Raw genomic sequence first — 20,106 nt, forward strand, 5'->3', positions numbered from 1 at the left:
TTTCACTCACATTTATATCATAGTTCACACAGGTTTGCTCTCTAACCACACAAATGCATGTTTTCCTGAGTTACTGCGTCTTTCTAGCCTATTAGCCTGAGTGAATGCAGCTTTTTTCCCCAAAACTTTCTCTCGGTAAGATTTTCAGGCCAGGCATGATGGCTCACACCTGTAATCCCCACACTTTGGGATGCCAAGGTGTGAGGACTGCTTGAGGTCAGGAGTTCAACACTAGCCAGGGCAACATAGTGAGAGCTTGTCTCTACAAAAAGTAAAAGTAATAAAAAAAAAAAAAAATTAGCCTGTAATTGAGCACTTTGGGAGGCTGAGGGAGGAGGATCACTTAGACTAGCCTGCACAACATAGTGAGACCCTATCTCTACAAAAACAAAAAAATTTAAAAATGATCCGGGTGTAGAGGCGCATGCCTGTGGTCCCAGCTACTCAGGAGGCATAGGTGGGAGGACCGCTCAAGCCCAGAAGGTTGAGGCTACAGTGAGCTGTGATCACACCACTGTACTCCACCCTGGGTGACAAAGCAGGACCCTGTCTCAAAAATAAATAAATAAAGAATAATATTTTCATGCACTTCATAAATTATTAGCAGATCTCCAGCGTTGATGATACCAGATTCACTGAGGAAGGCCATGGCGTGAAACTGCTGCAGCTTAGGAGAACATGTGTGTCTACAGCATTTGCTCCATCACATCCAGCAGCGTCTGGGTGAAAACACCCTGCCAGCAACACACTGGCCAGCAGCAGCTGCCTCTCCAAAGAGTTCATTGTCAACTACATCATTTAAAAGGAAGGCCCCAGGGAGTCCCAGAGGACATGTCAGAGGTCATGTACCCGGCCTCCCACTTTATATAAACAGAAAGCAAGACCTGAAGAGTAAGTATATTTTCTGTGATTGGGGTATCCTACCAACATGCACTCCCAAACTGAAGTATTCAGTTGTAGGTTCAGCTGGCCAACGTTAGGAAAACTTAGGACCAGGTGCATTTCATTCATTACTGGCTTCCCAATGACCCTGTTAGCACCCCAGTATCACCTACGGGACTCATATCAATCACCAATTCTCATGCTACAATTAACAGACTGCTGCCTCCTCCATTTCTGATAAGGGCATGAGATACGATTTCAATCTATTGGGTTTTATGAAAAGATTGACACACAAAGGCAAGACACACAAACATTCTGGAAAGAGGAAGTTAGGAAGATATTTGGGGTCTGGGACCCTTACAATGCCCCTCAGCTCCCCTCACTACATAAGGACTGCTCGAGGGCGAAGGCAGCTAACCCTGGAGAGTGTGTGGGTACTGCCCTCGCCTGACCTTGGTCCACAGGGAGAAGCCGCAGGAACATTTGTACACCCACATGGTTCAAATGAACTCTGTACATCTGTAGTGGGCCTTCTTCTTTTGCCTAAGGTAAAGTGGAAACATGATAAAATTAACTATTGTCTAGGTGATTTAAAATTCCAGTATGTGAATAGTCAAATTGGATCAATCCACTTCAAAATAATCAGCCTAACCCTGTCATGGACTGACTCCTTCAGTTTAATGTATGCGACTAAAGAAAACAATGGATTTCTAACTTATGGTTTTAATTTCTAGTAAATATGAAACATTTCAACTATTGAAAAAGTACATACATTTTCCATGGAATTACCTAGATAACAGCCTCTCACATCTCTATTTCTCTCCACTCTGCCAATTGAGATAGGGCCAAAGGGGAAGATAAATATGACTAGTTTAGCAAAACAATTGTACCATGTAAACAAAGCAAATACACAGTCGACTTTTTAAAATTCTGTCCTGTATTTCTACAATATCAGCAAAACAGAATATTTCTTGGGATCTTTCATGGCTACAGAATATTTTGCACAGTCCCTGTCAAGAGGCCACATGCCAATGTGTTTTAATACACTTCCGGAGTGTAGACACAAAACATGAGATAAAATACTGGATTTAAGTTCAAGTCTTGTGGCCCCAGACAGAGCTGATAGATTGGCACTGAAGGATTCTCATCAGCCTCCAGGTTCCCCAGGGAGGCTTAAGGATATCCAAGAAACAATAAGGCGGGAAGGGAAGGATTCTTTCTCATTTTTTAATAGGATTTCCCGAAACCTGAAATCAACTCAAATACTTAATGTTAAAAATTCAAATTTTATTCAGCAACAAGGAACAAAGGGATTAAAAGGCAGTTGGTGCAATGCAGAGATCCTATGCTGAGAAGAAGGTTGCATTTTCAATTCTGTCACTCACTCACGGGGGCCCTTAGGGAAGTCATGTCCAGGCCTCCATTCCCTCAACTCAGAAGTGAACAGGATGCCCTCTTGCTTCCCTCCTGCGTCTATCACATGGTAATTGTACTCAGTGGCCTGGTGGGATGTACAAAAGTGTGTGTGTGGGCCAGTCGTGGTGGCTTACACCTGTAATCCCAGCACTTTGGGAGGCCAAGGCAGGCAGATCACTTGAGGTCAGGAGTTCAACACCAGCCTGGCCAACATGGCGAAACCCCGTCTGCACTAAAAATACAAAAAAAAAATAGCCAGGTGTGGTAGCAGACACTTGTAATCCCAGCCACTCAGGAGGCTGAGGCAGGAGAATTGCTTGAACTCAGGAGGCGGAGGTTGCAGTGAGCCAAGATCATGCCACTGCACTCCAGCCTGGGTGACAGAAGCAAGACTCTGTCTCAAAAAAAAAAAAAAAAAAAAAAAAAAAAGGAAAGAAAAACGTATGCATAACTTTATAAAATTCTTCAAAATACCTTAACATCAACTCTAAAATTATTGAGGACAATCTAGGTAATTTTTCAAGAAAAGCTCAAGTACGTCATTTGCATGATCTTCAATATCCACTTCTTCACTGTGGTTCCCACCCAGCTTTTAGACCTGATTATCCTCCAGTATTCTCTACTGCAAAGAAGTCGTAACCTCATAATTCATCCATAGGCTCAAGGCAGAAATAAAGAGGAAGCCATGACACTGCTCTTTCCCTCACCCTCCTCTTCTGCTCCATCGCCAGCCTTCCTGCCTTTCTCCAACTCCACTGTCTGCACTTGAACTTCAGCAACCTGAGGCTCAAATCCACTCTGACTTTTTCCCAAACTATGGACTCTACCACTGCCAAAAGGACCTTTTTTTTGCCCTTGTTATAAAATTAACTTTATTTACTGAGGTAGTACACTGCTAATGTGCTGTGATTGTGTAATGCAGTGTAGAAAGATAATTATTTGCAAAACTACAACAAAGAAACAAGTATGCATATACTTTCTGATATTTCAGGTTCACTGCAACGACTATGGAAGATAAATCAACAAATTATTATGAGAATTTGGAAGAGATCAATTTGAGAAAGCAGGAAAAATTCATAGGGGACACAATAGCTGAGTCAGATGACAAATCAGTGAGCTCCCCTCCCCCCACAAATCAATTTATCCAGAATATCAGGAGGGTGCAGCCCAGTGATCCAAATTGTAAGGAACCTCTTCAGGCAATTTTTTTTTTTTTTTTGAGATGGAGTCTCACTATATTGCCCAGGCTGGAGTGCAGTGGCACAGTCTTGGCTCACTGCAACCTCCGCCTCCCAGGTTCAAGTGATTCTCCTGCCTCAGCCTCCCGAGTAGCTAAGGTTACAGGAATGTACCACCACACCCAGCTAATTTTTGTGTTTTTAGTAGAGACGAGGTTCACCATGTTGGCCAGGCTGATCTTGAACTCCTGACCTCAGGTGATCCACCTGCCTCGGCCTCCCAAAGTGCTGGGATTTCAGATGTGAGCCACTGCGCCTGGCCCAGGCAATTCTTATGCATTCTAATGGTTGAGGACCACAACCTAAGTGATGGCACTTCTGTGTGTGTTATTTTATTAGGTAAAATAGTGACAGAGGAAAAGGGAGTGCAGAAAGACAATTTAGTGGGAAAATCACCTAAAGACAGGAACACTTGGGATTTTATATTATATATAAAACCATCAGGCTAGATTAAAACTTTCTTAAGTTGACAATGTATAGCCATAACAGATTTTCCTCAGAGCACTACGGTAACTATTTTATGGCTTAGGAGCATTATCTCTGTAAAAGTCAGTTCTGATCATGTCTCTCCCATGTGCACACATATACGCACACACCACACGCTCTCAAAACTCTTCTTCAATTATCTTCAATCTCAGCATAAACAAGTACAACTGGAGGGAACCTCCCTCTTTTCACTTACCCGATGCTTCCTCCTTTCTGACATTGCAGGCCAGAGCCTCTTCCCCAGAGAAGCTTCTCCATCCTTCCTGACCACTCGGATCCCTCTATGGTGGCTCCTCAGAGACTGTTCTCCTTTGCACCACTTGCTCCATTTGTAATTCTACCTTTATTTTTGTAGTTCTTCTGTCACCCCAATGAGACTGCAAGCTCCCTGAAGGCAGAGACCATATCCACTTTTGTTCAAAGTTGTAGCCATAGCAGCTAGCCCAATGTTTGACATATTTTGAGTGTTCAACAAAAACTAATGGGATGAACGTTGAGTGCCATATTACAAAGGTGCATTTGGTAAGCCCAAGACATTCTCAGAGTGTTCTATGAATCATTATTCAGTGTTAATCATCCAACAAATACTTACAACAAGCTAAGCAGTGTTCTAGGCAATACGGATCTAGTGACGAGCATAACATGTGTCCCTTGCCCCACGCTACCCATATTTTAGCATCTGTTATAAACTGAACGTTGGATTTGTGGTGTAGTTTCTACCAGTCGAGTAGGCGGGATTATAGGAATTCCACCACTAATCAGTTCTAGAATCTTGAACCAGCTGCCCAACTTCTTCACCTTCCATTTCTTCTTTAACATGAGAAAGTTGGATAAGACGATCTCTAAGTTCTCTTCTACCAATTTTGTTATTAGTGCTTTCTAAATAAGATTCTATAGGTGTCGTTGATATAAAGTAATGGCTTAGCAAAAATACTTAACAGCTCACTAGTGACTGACTAAAAGTTTGACATTTTCTGACTCCCAAATACTTAATGAGTTGATTATCTTGAGTCTTTAATGGCAGTAGTATGAACCTTGAACCAAAAATCTTTAAAAACTACTGCCCTAAAAACTTCTGTCCAAGGAAGACCAGTCTCCTCATTTGTCCCTTAATAAGGGACAAATGAACAAGTACATAAGGTGAAAAATAAAATTAAATATGTGTTATTTCCTTCAACCAAAGAGTAAACTTACATATTGTTTGGTGAGGGAAGAATTAATCATGAAAAACATTTCATCAAAAATTTAGGAACAATGTCCAAGTGAAAAAAGGGAAAAATAATCACCCAAAACTATCTTGTAGATAGTTACAAAATTTAAAAATGATCCAAAAAAAGTTTTCCTTCTACATCATGTTTCAACATGGAAGTGACTTTACAAACTTACACCGTTCAAAATTTTAATTTTTCAAAACATAGAAACAGGGGCCCAGGAGTGAAGCAATTTGGGCAAGGTCAAAGGGCATTGATGACAGTATCTGGCATGAACTCCTTCAGTTGTGCATATGGGGACAACGAAGGTCACGGACTCCAGAATAAAACACAAGGTTCCTCTGTTACACTTTCTGCCAGTTAGTCACTCATGTATTTGATAAACTCTACTTTCAAAATGCAAAATTATACTGAGAAGAATGAAGTGAACAAGCAATTTTCCAGCCCTGTGCAATTCTGTAGGGTGGATAAAGAGCAGAGTGCAAGATAAAAGGTACCAGGACAGCAAACCCTGAGGAAGCTGGTGGGACAGCTGGGTGGGGCCCCGTGGATGCCTCTGTATAGGTCCTTAAAGTGAAAAGGGTGTTTTCAATTTTCATTTTGATTTATTCTCATTTTCTCTTAAATTTGAAAAATACTAAAAATGAAAATGTTAAAAGTCAGTTATAGGCCATGGGAAACCAAGCACCACTCTTAACGTGTTGATATATTTTCTTCAAATCCTGTGCATATACTTACATTGAGTTATGATCAAGCAGTTCTACTAGCTCTTAAGCAGTGACCTATCACACCAAAATGCTGTCACGTTTTACTAAAATACAGGAGTTGTGTGTTAAAAATAGTACCAGGGATTTCGTGACTCTGTAACACAAAGGTCTCAGAACTTCATCCATGTGTTGCCCTCTCATTTTATATCATGGTTGGGGGGTCCTATGCTATGAAATCAGGAAGCTGTAAAACACAGGGGCATGAATATGAAGGAAGGAAATCAAGGTTTGTTTTTTTCTCTGCTGCACTTCACACTGACTGTCTGATCTGGAGAGGTCAGTCAAGAGTCTGAAAAGCCCCCGGGATGGCAAGGTTTCTCTCAACAACAGGTATGAACTGAGATGTTTTAAAAATCAAGGTAGAGCGTAATTCTTCCTTAATCAGGGGGGCTTCCATCGGAGCCCTGGTTACTTAAGATAGTGAAATAAACCCTTCAGGTTTAAGAGAGTTCATTCTGAGTCCCTAGATAGAGAAATCACCACAGGCCCTTTCTGCATGCTTATCTCATCAGATTGAAACTCTGCACTGCGGTAAGGTGGAAACTGTGGGGTCTAGGGAGTCCGAAGACAATAAAGTGCCAGTGCTGCTATGACAAGCTGGTGGACAGGCTGTTGGAACTCCTGTGCCTCAGTTTCCTCAGGTGCAAAATAATGCTAAGTATATTTAACATGAATAAAGATGGGATTCTTAGGGCCAAATGGATAATGTATGACTTCACTTTATATTGCATAAGTAGACAAATGCTATACTTATGCATTATGTTGGTCTGCCAACAATTGATACTCTCACTTCTCACTGATGTTCAGCCTTTGCTCAGATATATTTCAACCAGAAAAATCTACCCTCCACCTTCACATACGGGTTGTATTTCTTTGCCATTATCCTGGCCTCGTATTCTTCAATGACCCACATCCTCCTCTCCTGCAGACCTCTGCTCCATAGCAACCTACCTCAGGATCTTATTCCATCCCATGACAGGCAGTCACTTCACTACCAAGACCCAAAGGTACCCTTTCATGTGTAATCAAAGAACCTCCATGTCCTACTTGTCAGAGACTCATAAATTCATTTTAGAGGTGAATGAGACTGTAGAAAACATCTGGTCCTATGTCTTAATTTCACAGATGAGGAAATGGGAGCTCAGACCATTTAACCGACCTCCTGGCTGGTGGCAGAATGGACTGAAGTCCAGACCTCCAGAGAATATTTACCAGCATTTGGATCCAAATCTGACAATGTTAATTTCTGACAGTGTAAACATCATTATTAAAAATACAAGCAGAGTTTCTTAATACAGAATATAGATCCCCAAAGTCTCACTGTTCAAGCAGTAGTTAATTCTACTAACAATGAAGGAGTACATACAGCAACTTCATGCAAAACTTGCGAATGACATAGAAGTTTAGAAATGTTTACTGGCAGCACTTAGTACTGTGCTTTATACACAGCCAGTGCTCAATAACCGTTCAGCAAGTAGGTGAGTTCACGTATCAACAAATGAGGACTCATGAGATAAGAGTTTCTCAAAACCACCATCACAGGTAATTCTTCATAACACTGAATAATTTAAAACTTAATGTGGCACAGAAATTCATTCCTTCTCTATAAATTTGAACACTTTGAAATTGAAATGTGCAGAGTTCCTGTGCTATTTGGAGAAAGTATTCTATACGTGCAGAGATAAAACGCAAAAAGCTACCAAGTATTATATTAAACCAATGCAGTGCCAATCAAAACCTCCGATGGATTCTAGGCAAACAAGAGTCATGTTGTTAAAATTACCCAGCCAGACATTAAGACACTGAGCATGCCAAATCATGAAAATACTACATTTTTGATACAGTTATAGAAAAATTGAGCAAGAGAACGAAATGGAGAGCCTGAAACGAGACCTGTACCCTATCAAAAGTGGGTAATAATAGAAGCAGCATCACACATAAGCAGAGAAAAAACTGGATCATTTAATTGATGCTGTTGGAAAAATCAGCTCATTGTCATGAAATGATCCAGTTATATCCCTACCTCACTCCATAAGCAAAAATAAATCCAGATGGATTTAAAACCTTTATATAAAATAAGAACTGAGGGAGAGGGAAGCAGGAAAATAGCTTTATGACTTTGGATCAGGAAGGATTTCTCAAACATGTCAGAAAAAATACTACTCTAAAGAGGGAAATGAAACAAGTTGATGACATCAAAATTAAGGATTTCTGCTCTACAAAATACACTGCAGATTAAAAGTCAGATGACAGATGGAGAAAACATAGTTCTGCTGTATATAACCAAGAAAGGGTTAATACCCAGGCTTCTGAAGAAACTCCCACAAATTAGTAAAAACAAGAGAGGAAACCCATTTCTGATTTCTGAACCTGATTTCTGAAGTGGAAATTGGGACAATGGGGAAGAGATGTGCCTACTCCATAATAAGTCTTCAGGAAATTCCAGCTTACAGGCATCAATTGATGGCTACCTTGATAAAAAATAAACATTCAGATAATAGCCAACGTCAGCAAGGCTGTGGAGAAATAGGAACTATCACATGCGCTGTGACTTTGCAAACATTTATTACAGCCATTTTGGTATGAGCTAGCAACAGACAGTAAAATTTTGTAAGCACATATTCTATAACACAGGAATTTCTGGATATATACCCCCAGATAACTCAATAAACACAGAGATACTTACTAAAATTACTATCATAGCAAAGTAAGGGGAAAATATTAAAGCATGGTTTATGCATACAATGGTTTATTACTCAGGGGTCAAAAGATGATTGATTGCCAAGGACAATCAATGGAAAAACAAATGTTGATTTAAAAATATTTCAGTTCAACCTGGAGTACTCTACAGTAATATTTAGGTCAAGCTCAGAGCATATATAAAACCACATTATATATTTTTCTTAGATACTCATCTGGAGAAGGTGGACACTCGCTAAGCACACGAGACTGAGTACCCTATTGGAAGCCAGGCAGTTGATAATGAGGTTAGTAGACAAAGGAGGAGAAAAAAAGAGTCTAAGATTAGAATTATTCTTTTAATGTGGCACAAGGAGTAGCATTGGTCATATTAATGCAATTTTCTGCACTTAAAGGCCAAAGCATCTATAAATACTAAAGAGAACATTTTTAAACTGAGGGAGGAGGAGGAAAAAAATAAATCAGTTGTCTTTAATTTATGGATAGTTAATGTAAAAAGGGGGTTAACCTAAAATTCACTGAAGTCAGAAATGTATTGGGATGAGTGGCAACTCCTTTCGATAGCCCTTTCATGGTCAAGGGGTAATTGAGTGTTAATTCCATTGACCTTATTTGCGGTAGCTTTTCCATCCTCCCAGGCAGCATGCTTTACATAGCTGTCGACTTAATGTTTTTCTTTTGACTAAATTTTTTACCTGAGGCATTTCAGTCCTGTAACTTCAGCAATCAATTTAGGCCCAAAGCAGTGCAGGCCTCAGCCCCCTCGGAGCAGGTATTTGCATGCAAGCTAACAGCTTAAGCACCAGGGAAATGAGCTAGGTCTAAACAAATGTAAGAACTAGGACTATATGCGAAATCACTACACAGCCAGCTAATTTGCCTGTCACAGAATTACACACTGTGCATGATCGAGGGAGTGTGTGTGTGCACATGCCCATATGTGTGTGTTTATGTGGTGTGGCAGTACGATCAGTTAAATTTTTATCCTTTTTTTTTTATGGTTGTAAGCTATTTTAAAATGGTGTTTCTTTTAATGATCCTAAGCTAATGTTTCAAGATGTAATCATGAAATTCCAGTAGCTAGAGTTGTCATAAAAGGAGAAATGGTTTGAAATGTAACTTGAATTGAATTCTACTAAGAAAATTAGAATTTTGGTTTTATTTTTTAGACAACCTAATGTCTTCAAAAGATAGGCACATGCTATTCAGAAGCAGAATGTGACTCGTGCTGAAAATGATATACTTTTAAAAATTCTTAACTTCTAAAATGACAGAGAGGCCTTTTTTTTTTACTCATTGCAAGGATACAGGAGAAAACATTTTGGGGACTTATGGAAGCAAACCAGTACCATCGTTTATTATATTTTAGATCTTTTAACCAAGGGAGAGATCACCACATTCATTGCCATTATTTGTGAAAGAGTGGCCAGTTAGAAGTTTCCTGTATCCTCCTAGATATGTTACAGACTAAAAATAATCAAGCCTAAATGTGACTGGCATATAAAGAATCTCAGATCCAGATATTTGTGGGTGTTTGGAAAGAGAACAGCCTGTCTCTCAGCTGTGTTGAAGTAGAGAAGACTGTAATATGCATTCTTGCTAGCCCTTGGGATGACATTCAACATTCTTAACTCCCCCTCACATAGCACAGGAAGGGATCCTCTACCTAACAGTCAATATAAAATAATTTCACTTACCCCATTGGCCTGCAGGTCAGTACCATGAAAAAAAAGTAATTCCTTGGTAAAAAGCAATGCATCCATTTATGTAAGGACAAAGAGACCTAGACGAGTATTTAAAAAAAAAAAAAAAAGACTGCATAAATATTGTCTGGAAACTGACCTAGCAGGTTTCCATCCACCCTGTCGTGAGTAGTGACAGAAGGTGCAGAGAAATAAAGGCAGGCACTCTGTAAGCAACACAACATAAGGTAAATGAGTGTATTCTTAGCAGCAGCTTTTGCCCCAATAATAGCAAAATCAATAAGAAGAAATTCATTTAGGATCGAGTATGTTCAGTGGGCAAAAGACTGCCTTTAGAATGAGCAGCACCTTCTGCCTCTGCCAACTGCCCCTGCCCCAGAGGCTGGGGACTTGTTTTTCAGTTGGCATCTAGCAGAAGAAATTATTACTAACAACATTGTCCTCACAGAGCTTCCCTCCCTCCATGAGCCAGCCAGGACCCCTGAAAGTGATCAGCAGTAGGTCTCTCACTGCAATTTGAATAGTGCGTCCCTCATCACCAATCAGAGTGCTTTGCCAGGACTGAGTATCTGAAACTGAAGATAAGAAGATCCTTTTACATTTGAGATTTCAATAAAGCTATTAAGATGTGGGCAAAGAAGGAGGTGGAGGACAAGAGATACCAGAGAGTTCTAAGGCAGCGCTTCGCATGGGAATCACCTGGGGATTTGTTAAAGTGTGGATTCCCATTCCGGAGGGTGGCGGTGGGGCTGGAGGCCACATTTCTAACCAGCTCCCAGGCATGGGCCTGGTCTGACTAACCAAGTTTCAAAGAGCAGAGGAAGAAAGCACAAGGAAGTGACAGGTGGCAAAACGATTCTGTGTCCGTATAACAGGGGAGACCCCCTGAAGTCAATGACTCCACCTGCCCTGCCTCAGGAGGAGTGTTTCCTAAGGTTCCTGAAGCTCATCTTGTGCAGCCCTGACTCTTGTATTCTTTTTTTTTAAAGACGAGGTGTCTCTGTTGCTCAGGCTGAAGTGCAGTGGCACAATCATAGCTCACTGGAGCCTTGAACACCTGGAGCTCAAGCAATTCTCCAGCCTCAGCCTTCCAAGTCGCTGGGACTATAGGCACACAACACCATGCTATTTTTTTTTCACTTTTTGTAGAGTCAAGGGTCTCACTATGTTTCCCAGGCTGATCTTGAATTCCTGTCCTCAAGCAATCCTCCCACCTCAGCCTCCCAAAATGCTGTGATTACAGGCATGAACCACTGTGCCTGGCCCAAGTCCTGAACTCTTGATTTTCTCCACAGACCTATGCCTGTCGCCACATGCCTAGGTCTGTTAGTGACATTGTCAGCCACCCAAGACATGTATTCTCAGCTCCCCCTTCTCTCTCAACCACGCCAGACCCCAAGTCCTGTCAGGTGGGCCTCCCCAATCTCTCTTTCTGTGTCCTGCCTCTATTCTCACTCTTATAGCTGAAGGTCAGGCCTTATTGTCTCTTTCCTGGACCACTAAGCTGCCCTCTAAATGGTCTTCCTCACTCTAGTTTCTCTCCTTTTTTCTTTAAACAGTCTTCCATCCCTCCACATTGTTGCCAGTGTTATAATTCTCTATCTCAAACATGAATCTACATTGCTTCCCTCTTAAAATTCCTCCCACCACACATGGCTTCCCATTTCCTAAAGGATAAAGAACAATGCCCTTAGCAGGGCCTCAAAGACCTTCACAGTCTGACCCCAGCTTCTGCCTCTGACTCATTCACTGTCTCAACCCCCTCCAGACCCTCTGCTCCACTGCAGGGACTGCCTTTACTAGCTCTCAGGCCCAGGTCACACTCCCGGAAGTTCAGCCCAGCCGTTTCCTCTTCCTGATACTACCTTATCCCAGCTGTCAATCTCCACTACTTTTTGGGCTGGAAAGCACCTTATCATACAAAACTCAACTCTAATCAATGTGTTCTCCTCTACAGAACCTTCCAGGTGTGATACTTCCTGCCACTGAGGAGGTAAACAAGAAATATTACTGAGTCAGTGACCAGGACTAGAGAGCCATGGACTAACCAAGGCTTCCTCTAAGTTGTTTCAGTCACATGGCTCAGATGCAGGCTCAGGTTTGGAGGCAAAGGCAGGAAGCATCAGATGGAGATGCTCGTGTTCTAATGACTTCCACCAGAGCCATCAGAATAGATGAGTCATAGTTTTGATGTCCAATACATTAGGCCCGAAGAAGCTTTTCTCTTGGTCACTAAGAACAATGTTGGAGGCTATGAGATTCTTCAAGGACAACCACATGAGCAACTGGACCTAGAAGACCTAGGATGCCAGGGAATGAGAGAGACTTAGCTCATCTTCTCAACATCAAAACTGTCATCCTTTGGCTACTATTAAAAAGTCAAGAAATAACAGATGCTGGTGAGGTTGTAGAGAAAAGGGAATGCTTACACACAGCTGGTGGGAGCGTAAATTAGTTCAGCCACAGTGGAAAGCAGTGTGAGTAATCCCATTACTGGATATATACCCAAAGGAATATAAATCTTTCTGCCATAAAAACACATACATGTGAATGTCCACCGCAGCACTTTTCATGATAGCCAAGACATAGATGGAATCAACCTAAATGCCCATCAATGGCACATCACATAAGGAAAATATGATGCATGTACATCATGGAATACTATGCAGCCATAAAAGCAATGAGGTCATGTCCTTTGTAGGAAAATGGATGGAGCTGGAGGCCATTATCCTTCATTTGCAGGAACAGAAAACCAATCACTGCATGTTCTTCCTTCTACGTGGGAGCTAAATGATGAGAACACATGAACATAAAGATGGAAACAACAGACACTGGGACCTCCTTAAGGGTGGAGGGAAGGAGAAGGGAGATCTGAAAAAATGCCTATTGGGTACTATGCTTAGTACCTGGGTGATGAAATATGAAATAATAATCTATATACCAAACTCCCATGACATGAGTGTACTTATATACCAAACCTGAAGTTGTATTCCTAAACCTAAAATAAAACAAAATTGTCAAAACAACCAACAACAACAAAATTGTCATTCTTTTATTGATTGCTTTACTCTTAGAAATCCCAGAGCAATCTATAAACTTTGATGAAGTTTCCAAAATCTTGCTTAACTTGCCCTAGCAAAGTAGTACATTAGTATGAGATGAACAAGAATTAAGAGGTATCAATGACATTGGACTCTTAAAAAACATTTTTTTTAAATAACAGCAAAAGTTCATTAAAGCTAATATTGTTGGGTATTTTTGAGGCAACCACAGAAGGAAATTAATATCTAGAGAAATGAAGTCCACACCCATTAATTCCAGTTAATAACATAATGTGATTTTATAAGAAGAACAAAAGAAATTCATACTTTCTCATGAGTTGTAAACATGTTAAAAAATAAACAAATATCTTTGTTATGTTGAAGAAGATAGTAAGAAAATTTCAGTACACTATCACATTGTCTTTTTTTCACATTGGAAGTGATAAAAAATAAATAAATAAAAATGGTGCTTCATCCATTCATTTATTCATTCAATCAATTAAGAAGTGTGTATTGAGAACTGGTGGTTGTAAAATATGCCCCCAAATCCTCTGACACTTCTCCCATCAAAGAGGTTAATTCCCCTGCCTTTGAATAGCGACTGGCATATAATATTGTGAATGAACACGATACAGTGGAGTCGCTGCTGCTTGACTCCCAGATGCATTAGAAAGAGGGTACAGTTCTGCAGGGCTCTCTGGGGCATGTGTCTTTGGAGCCCTAAGCTGTCATGCAAAAAGTCCATCTACCCTGAAGCTGACATGTTAGAGGGACCACCTGGAGAGCTCAAATACAGACAGAGAGGCATACCTGAGGAACATCAGCTTTTGCAGTTCTTCAAGTCTTTTCAGCTCAGGAAACAGCCATGGGAGGCCTTTGAGATGAACCCAGCCCAGTCACCATCTGACTGCAATCACATGAGACGTCCCAAGCCAGAACCATCCAGCTGAGCCAACTCAATCCCCAGGACCAAGAGAGATCATAATAATAAATCACTGTTGGTATTGCATACCATTAACTTTTAGTGATTGGTTACACAGCAGTAAATAACTGGGGAAAGCCCCTAAGGTATGTCAGGCACTGTGTTAGTATTAGAGATACTAACCCCCAGTGGAGTTTAAAACTTGCTGACCCTAGCCAGGTATGGTGGCTCATGCCTGTATTTTCAGTGCTTTGGTAGGCTGAGGGGGGAGGACTGCTTGATCCTGGAGTTCAAGACTGTAGTGAGTCATGATCACACCACTACACTCCAGCCTGGGTAACAGAATAAGACCCCAACTCTAAAAAAACTTTCCCATGGAGTACTCTGCATGACTATGTGAAACAATGCCCTGGTCTCCCTGATTTTGCAGTCCAAATAGCAAATAGGGAAATATTCATATTAACAGATACATGCCAATATAACAAAATGTAGATAAGTGCTAAGTAAATGAACAGCAAACAGAGCTAACTAAAAGGAGGGCGCTCTTGGGAACTGCAGAATCAGGGAAAGAATCAGCAGGGACAGAGCAGCTGGGCTAATGTCAAGGACTCATCTGGTAAAGGTGCAGGGTGGGAAAGGCACGTTAGCCCTAGTATGATGGGGTGGCATGAGCTGGTTGGGAAGAGAGCTCTCATGCAGGGAAGAAGAGCATGAAGGAAAATCAACAAGAGGCAGAAAATCAAGAGTCACAGCAAGGCCATAGCATGGCTTTAAAAGAACTAGACTTTATTTTCTAGGCAAGAGGAAGGCCCTGAAGGTTGACAAGCCATGGACTTGCTTGATGGAAGTACAGTTAGCTTGGCAGTGGAAGGTACATGGACTGGTGTGTTGAAATCAGACCACGGGGAGGGAGACCCATTAGGAGGCTCTTGAAATAATTTTCAAACACTGTAAGAAATGTCTTTCACTCTGCTACCCTCCTCTCCCATGACCTGCCCCAGCTCCTCCAAAATGTCACATAGTGCCTCTCCTGTCTGTTCCAGCACTTTCTGGTCTCTGGAGCCCTGACATTCTCTTAATGTCTCACGTTTTCTCATGCTGGGGACCCAGTTTGGGGGAAAACTTCCCAGCAGCTCTCCACTGAATGGGTGGGCTCATTCCATCACCAAGCCCACCAACAGCTGCTTCCTGGTGATCCAAGGAGTTCTGAGTGTTTGTTTGTTTGGACTGTTTGATCCCCAGTGTGCTACACAGTATCATTAGTTCACTGATGCCTGACAAGTTTTATCCTAAAGTGAATGATACAAGTGGAGACACGTTCAAGTGTTCCCTGAAGTAGAAGCATTCCTGGTTTCTGGAAGAGATGATATGTAATAACAATTACATGCTGCTTTAATCTTCAAAGCCCTGTGCAAGCATCATCTAATTAACCCTCACTACATACCTGGAAGGCGGGGAAGCATCATTAAACCTGGGTTTCAGGAGAGGAGATTGGAAACTACACGTTAAATGACAAGCCCTCCACCAGAATGGCTCAGCCTTGGTGCCAAAACCAGCAAGGAAGAACTCCTGACCCTTACTGCTAAGCTGAGGCCAAGAAGAAAAATCAACACTGAAAATTTAAAATTTATTGCAAAGGTCATATACGATAACTCCTTGTAAAGCTTATCAGAGAATAGCAAAATAAATGGTATTCATACAGGCAGGCAGGATTCTAGGGTGCTGGCTCTGGATTTTTTACTGCCTAGCAGTGTGACCTAGCCATACTTTGAATTCCTCATCTGTCAAAGAAGCCCTATTAGTCTGTGATTCCCAACACGTAACAGCCCTAAAACAATTCATGAAAAAAGTGCTCCGAGAATGAACTCTAATGAGGTCCTATGCGATACGGATCATTTTAACAGCTGGGAAAAGGCGTAAGATAGACGAGTCCTCATCCTCCCTTTTTACCTAATTTTTACCTCATTCTGCCACATTTCCACCACTGTCCCTCATTACCACTCCAAGCAGTATGGTCAGGTTCTCTCTCTCTCTCTCCTCCATCAAACTTCCCCAGATAATCGCCTTAGAACTCACTGACACCAGGGCTTCCAAGTAAGTTCAGGTTTAATGGAAGCCTTTCCAGGGGGACTTTGCATTTTAACAGGAGACAAAATTCTGTTTAGCCAAACTGAAGTCTTGATTGTGGTGTTCAGCCGCTGGGAACTAACTTGCAGAGGAGGTGTCTGGGATACTGGGGCCCAGATATCATACCACCCCACATCGACAACAACCCCAATAGCAATAGCAGCCAACGTCGTTGTTGTTGTTCTTTGTTTTTGTTGTTGAGATGGAGTCTCACTCTGTTGTCCAGGCTGGAGTGCAGTGGTGTGATCCCAGCTCCCTGCAACCTCTGCCTCCCAGGTTCCAGTAATTCTCCTGCCTCGGCCTCCCAACTAGCTGGGATTACAGGCACCCACCACCACACCCTGCTAATTTTTGTGTTTTTAGTAGAGACAGGGTTTCACCATGTTGGCCACGCTGGTCTGGAACTCCTAACCTCAGTTGATCCACCCACTTCAGCCTTCCAACGTGCTGGGATTACAGGCGTGAGCCACTGCACCCAGCTGCAGCCAATATTTTTTGAGTATTTTTTGGGAGCCAACCTCTGTTTTAAAAGAAGCCTGGTGTTGGCCGGGCGCAGTGACTCATGCCTGTAATACCAGCACTTTGGGAGGACGAGGTGGGTGGATCACGAGGTCAGGAGATGGAGACCATCTTGGCTAACACGGTGAAACCCCGTCTCCATAAAAACACAAAAAAATTAGCTGGGCATGGTGGTGAGCGCCTGTAGTCCCAGCTACTCGAGAGTCTGAGGCAGGAGAATGGCGTGAACCTGGGAGGCGGAGCTTGCAGTGAGCCCAGATCACACCACTGCACTCCAGCCTGGGCTACAGAGCAAGACTCCATCTCAAAAAAAAAAAAAAAAGAAGAAGCCTGGGGGGCGTGGTCCCTGGTCTTCCTGCTGTTATGAAATGACTTAGTCTACCTGTGCCTCTGCGCCTCAGTCTCTTCATCTCTGAAATGGGAAAATAAGGAGTACCTATCCCCTAAGGTTACTGTGATGATTAAATGAATGAATGCCATAAAGTGCAAAGCACAGTGCCAGGTACTTAATAAGCACCAAAAGAGGACTGCTATCATTATAGACACCAACTTGTACTAACAAGCATGTATTAATGCAACCTTATGAGGTGGGTGCTAGTCCCATTTTATGCAGAGGCTGAGGTGCAGAGATGAACATGCTTGTCTCAGATGAATGGCTAGTCGGTGGTGGGCAGCCTGGCTACAGGGCCCAGACCTTACCATTGTGCTGCACTGCGGGGCCTCATGGCTTCCAGGCCCTTCTGGGGCAGTGGCACAGGGCTGGCACTTACCAGCCTGTGTTCAAGTCATAAGTCGTCCACATCAAACACATGAATGAAGTTCTCTCTTTTTTCCCTGACTTGGTGTCTCCATCTTTAAAATAATATCCCCCATAAAAGCTGACCATGAAGATCAAATGACTTGTGCAAGAAGATTCTGAAAATTCTGAAATGCTCTCCCTTTAAAGGCAAGGAATTATTATTATCTACTGCTAATAAACTGAAGCGAGGCAGCTACAGACAAGAGCTAGAAGAACCCAGGCTCCAAAGGCCTTGGAAGACCACCTGTGCTTCAGTGGATCCTCAGGTCATGGAGACAATTGGCCTCCATGATCCATCTTCCATGGGTTCCTCCATGGAGAAACTAGATCAGAGCTGGGTTCGGTGGGCCCAGGAGCTGGGTACTGGCAGGGCAGGAATCCAGGGGCAGACCCCATGCTGCAAACACTACTGTAAGCTCTGCCATGTACCCCTTCCCACCACACCATGAGGTGGGAAACCTCTATCCACCCCATAAACCAGGAAGCCTGTCACCAATCCGGTGCTGTGCACGGCTGTTATTCACTCCCTCTCCGAAGTCCCTCCTAGGCCAGGCAGCCACAGGAAGGGGCCCTGGGGGCTGTGAAATCCAGAGGTCTCTGAGGAAGGTAAGATGAAAGGGGGCTTTGCCAGGGACTGCAGGCTTCCAGTGTCCTTGGCTCCCACAACAGGAGCTGTGTCTGCCCTCCTGTTTTTTCCATTATTGCCCAAGCCATGCTGAGATGCCCAGAGCACTGTGGGCTATCTGGGGTCAGTACCCTGCTGAGGGCCCTGGGGAGAACACGTACACACACACACACACACACACATACACACACAAGCCTTTGGAGAAATTCACCCCAAGTCCCTGTGGACTGGCATTCTCAGTGTGTGGCCTTTTAAATTCCCAAGGGCAATGACGCAAACTACTATGCTGGGCATGTTAGAGGATGCAAATATGCATTTTTGAATGACTGGCTATTTTCTAATGGTGGCAAGTCTGTTTTCACAGCTAATCACAGCTAATAGAACGTGGTCTATTTTAAAAATTATTATTTTCCACAATACAATAGCCAAGATATGGAAGCAAACTAAGAGTCTGTGAAGAGATGAATGATTAAAGAAAATGTGGTTCATGTACACAGTGGAGTACTACTCAGCCATCAAAAAGGATGAGATCCTGTCATTTGCAACAACATGGATAGAACTGGAGGTCATTGTATTAGGTGAAACAAACCAGGCGCAGAAAGACAAATTTTGCATGTTCTCACTCATTTGTGCGAGCTAAAAATTAAGAACAACTGAATTCATGGAGACAGAGAATAGAAAGATGGTTACCAGAGGCTAGGAAGGGTAGTGGAGGGGGGTGGGAGAAATAGCTAATGGGTACAAAATAAAGTTCGACAGAAGGAGTAAGATCTAGTATTTGATAGCACAACAGGGTGACTACAGTCCACAATTTTTTGTATGTATACTCAAAGAGTATAATTGGAATATTTGTAACATAAAGAGAAATGCTTGAGGAGATGGATACCCCATTTACCCTGATGTAATTACTATGCATTGTATGCCTGTATTGAAACATCTCATGTACCCCATAAATATATACACCTATCATGTACCCACAAAAATTAAACATCTTAAAAAATATGATTTTCCTATGTTGTGTTTTGGTTAACAGGAGCCACCATCTCTCATTCCAGGATGAGAGCAAACAAAGCACCCAGGACAGCCCTGGAAAGGCAGTATCCAGCTGGCTGGCTGCATTCCATCCTCCACCTGCAACCACGGCCCAGGTGCCAAGCTGGCTAAGGTGACGAGGTCCGGGAATAATTATGCTGGCAGCGTCCACGCTGCCCCTGGGCTCTGTCACTCCGTTAGCCTGCTCATCCGCTGCCACTCTGTCGGCTCCCCTGTGTGAGATTTCCTGTCCTCGCAGCTTGATCTCACTACAATTTGCACATACTTTCCCACTCAGGAAGAATGTCTCCATTCAAATCCCTCGCAGGATACAGTCTATTTTGGAAGCCACTTAATGGCAAAGGTGAGCAATGTGCCCAAGCTTGTACATATTTACAGATCCCTACTTCCCACTGTCTTCTCCAAATGCCACCCCTGGCTCAAGGGCTTTGCCTGATCATCGCGGTATTAGCGTTGAACACTATCAAGGCTGCTCTGTGGGCCCAGCACTCCAGCAAGTGAATAGAAACATAATGTTCCTGCCAAGCTGATTTATCTATCATTTAACCAGAGTGAGTGAGAGAAGAAACAAACAGTAGGAGAAGCTGTCTTACGCACACTGAGGTTAGACCACTGCA

This window comes from Rhinopithecus roxellana, chromosome 11 (assembly GCF_007565055.1).
Source record: "Rhinopithecus roxellana isolate Shanxi Qingling chromosome 11, ASM756505v1, whole genome shotgun sequence".
NCBI lineage: Eukaryota > Metazoa > Chordata > Mammalia > Primates > Cercopithecidae > Rhinopithecus > Rhinopithecus roxellana.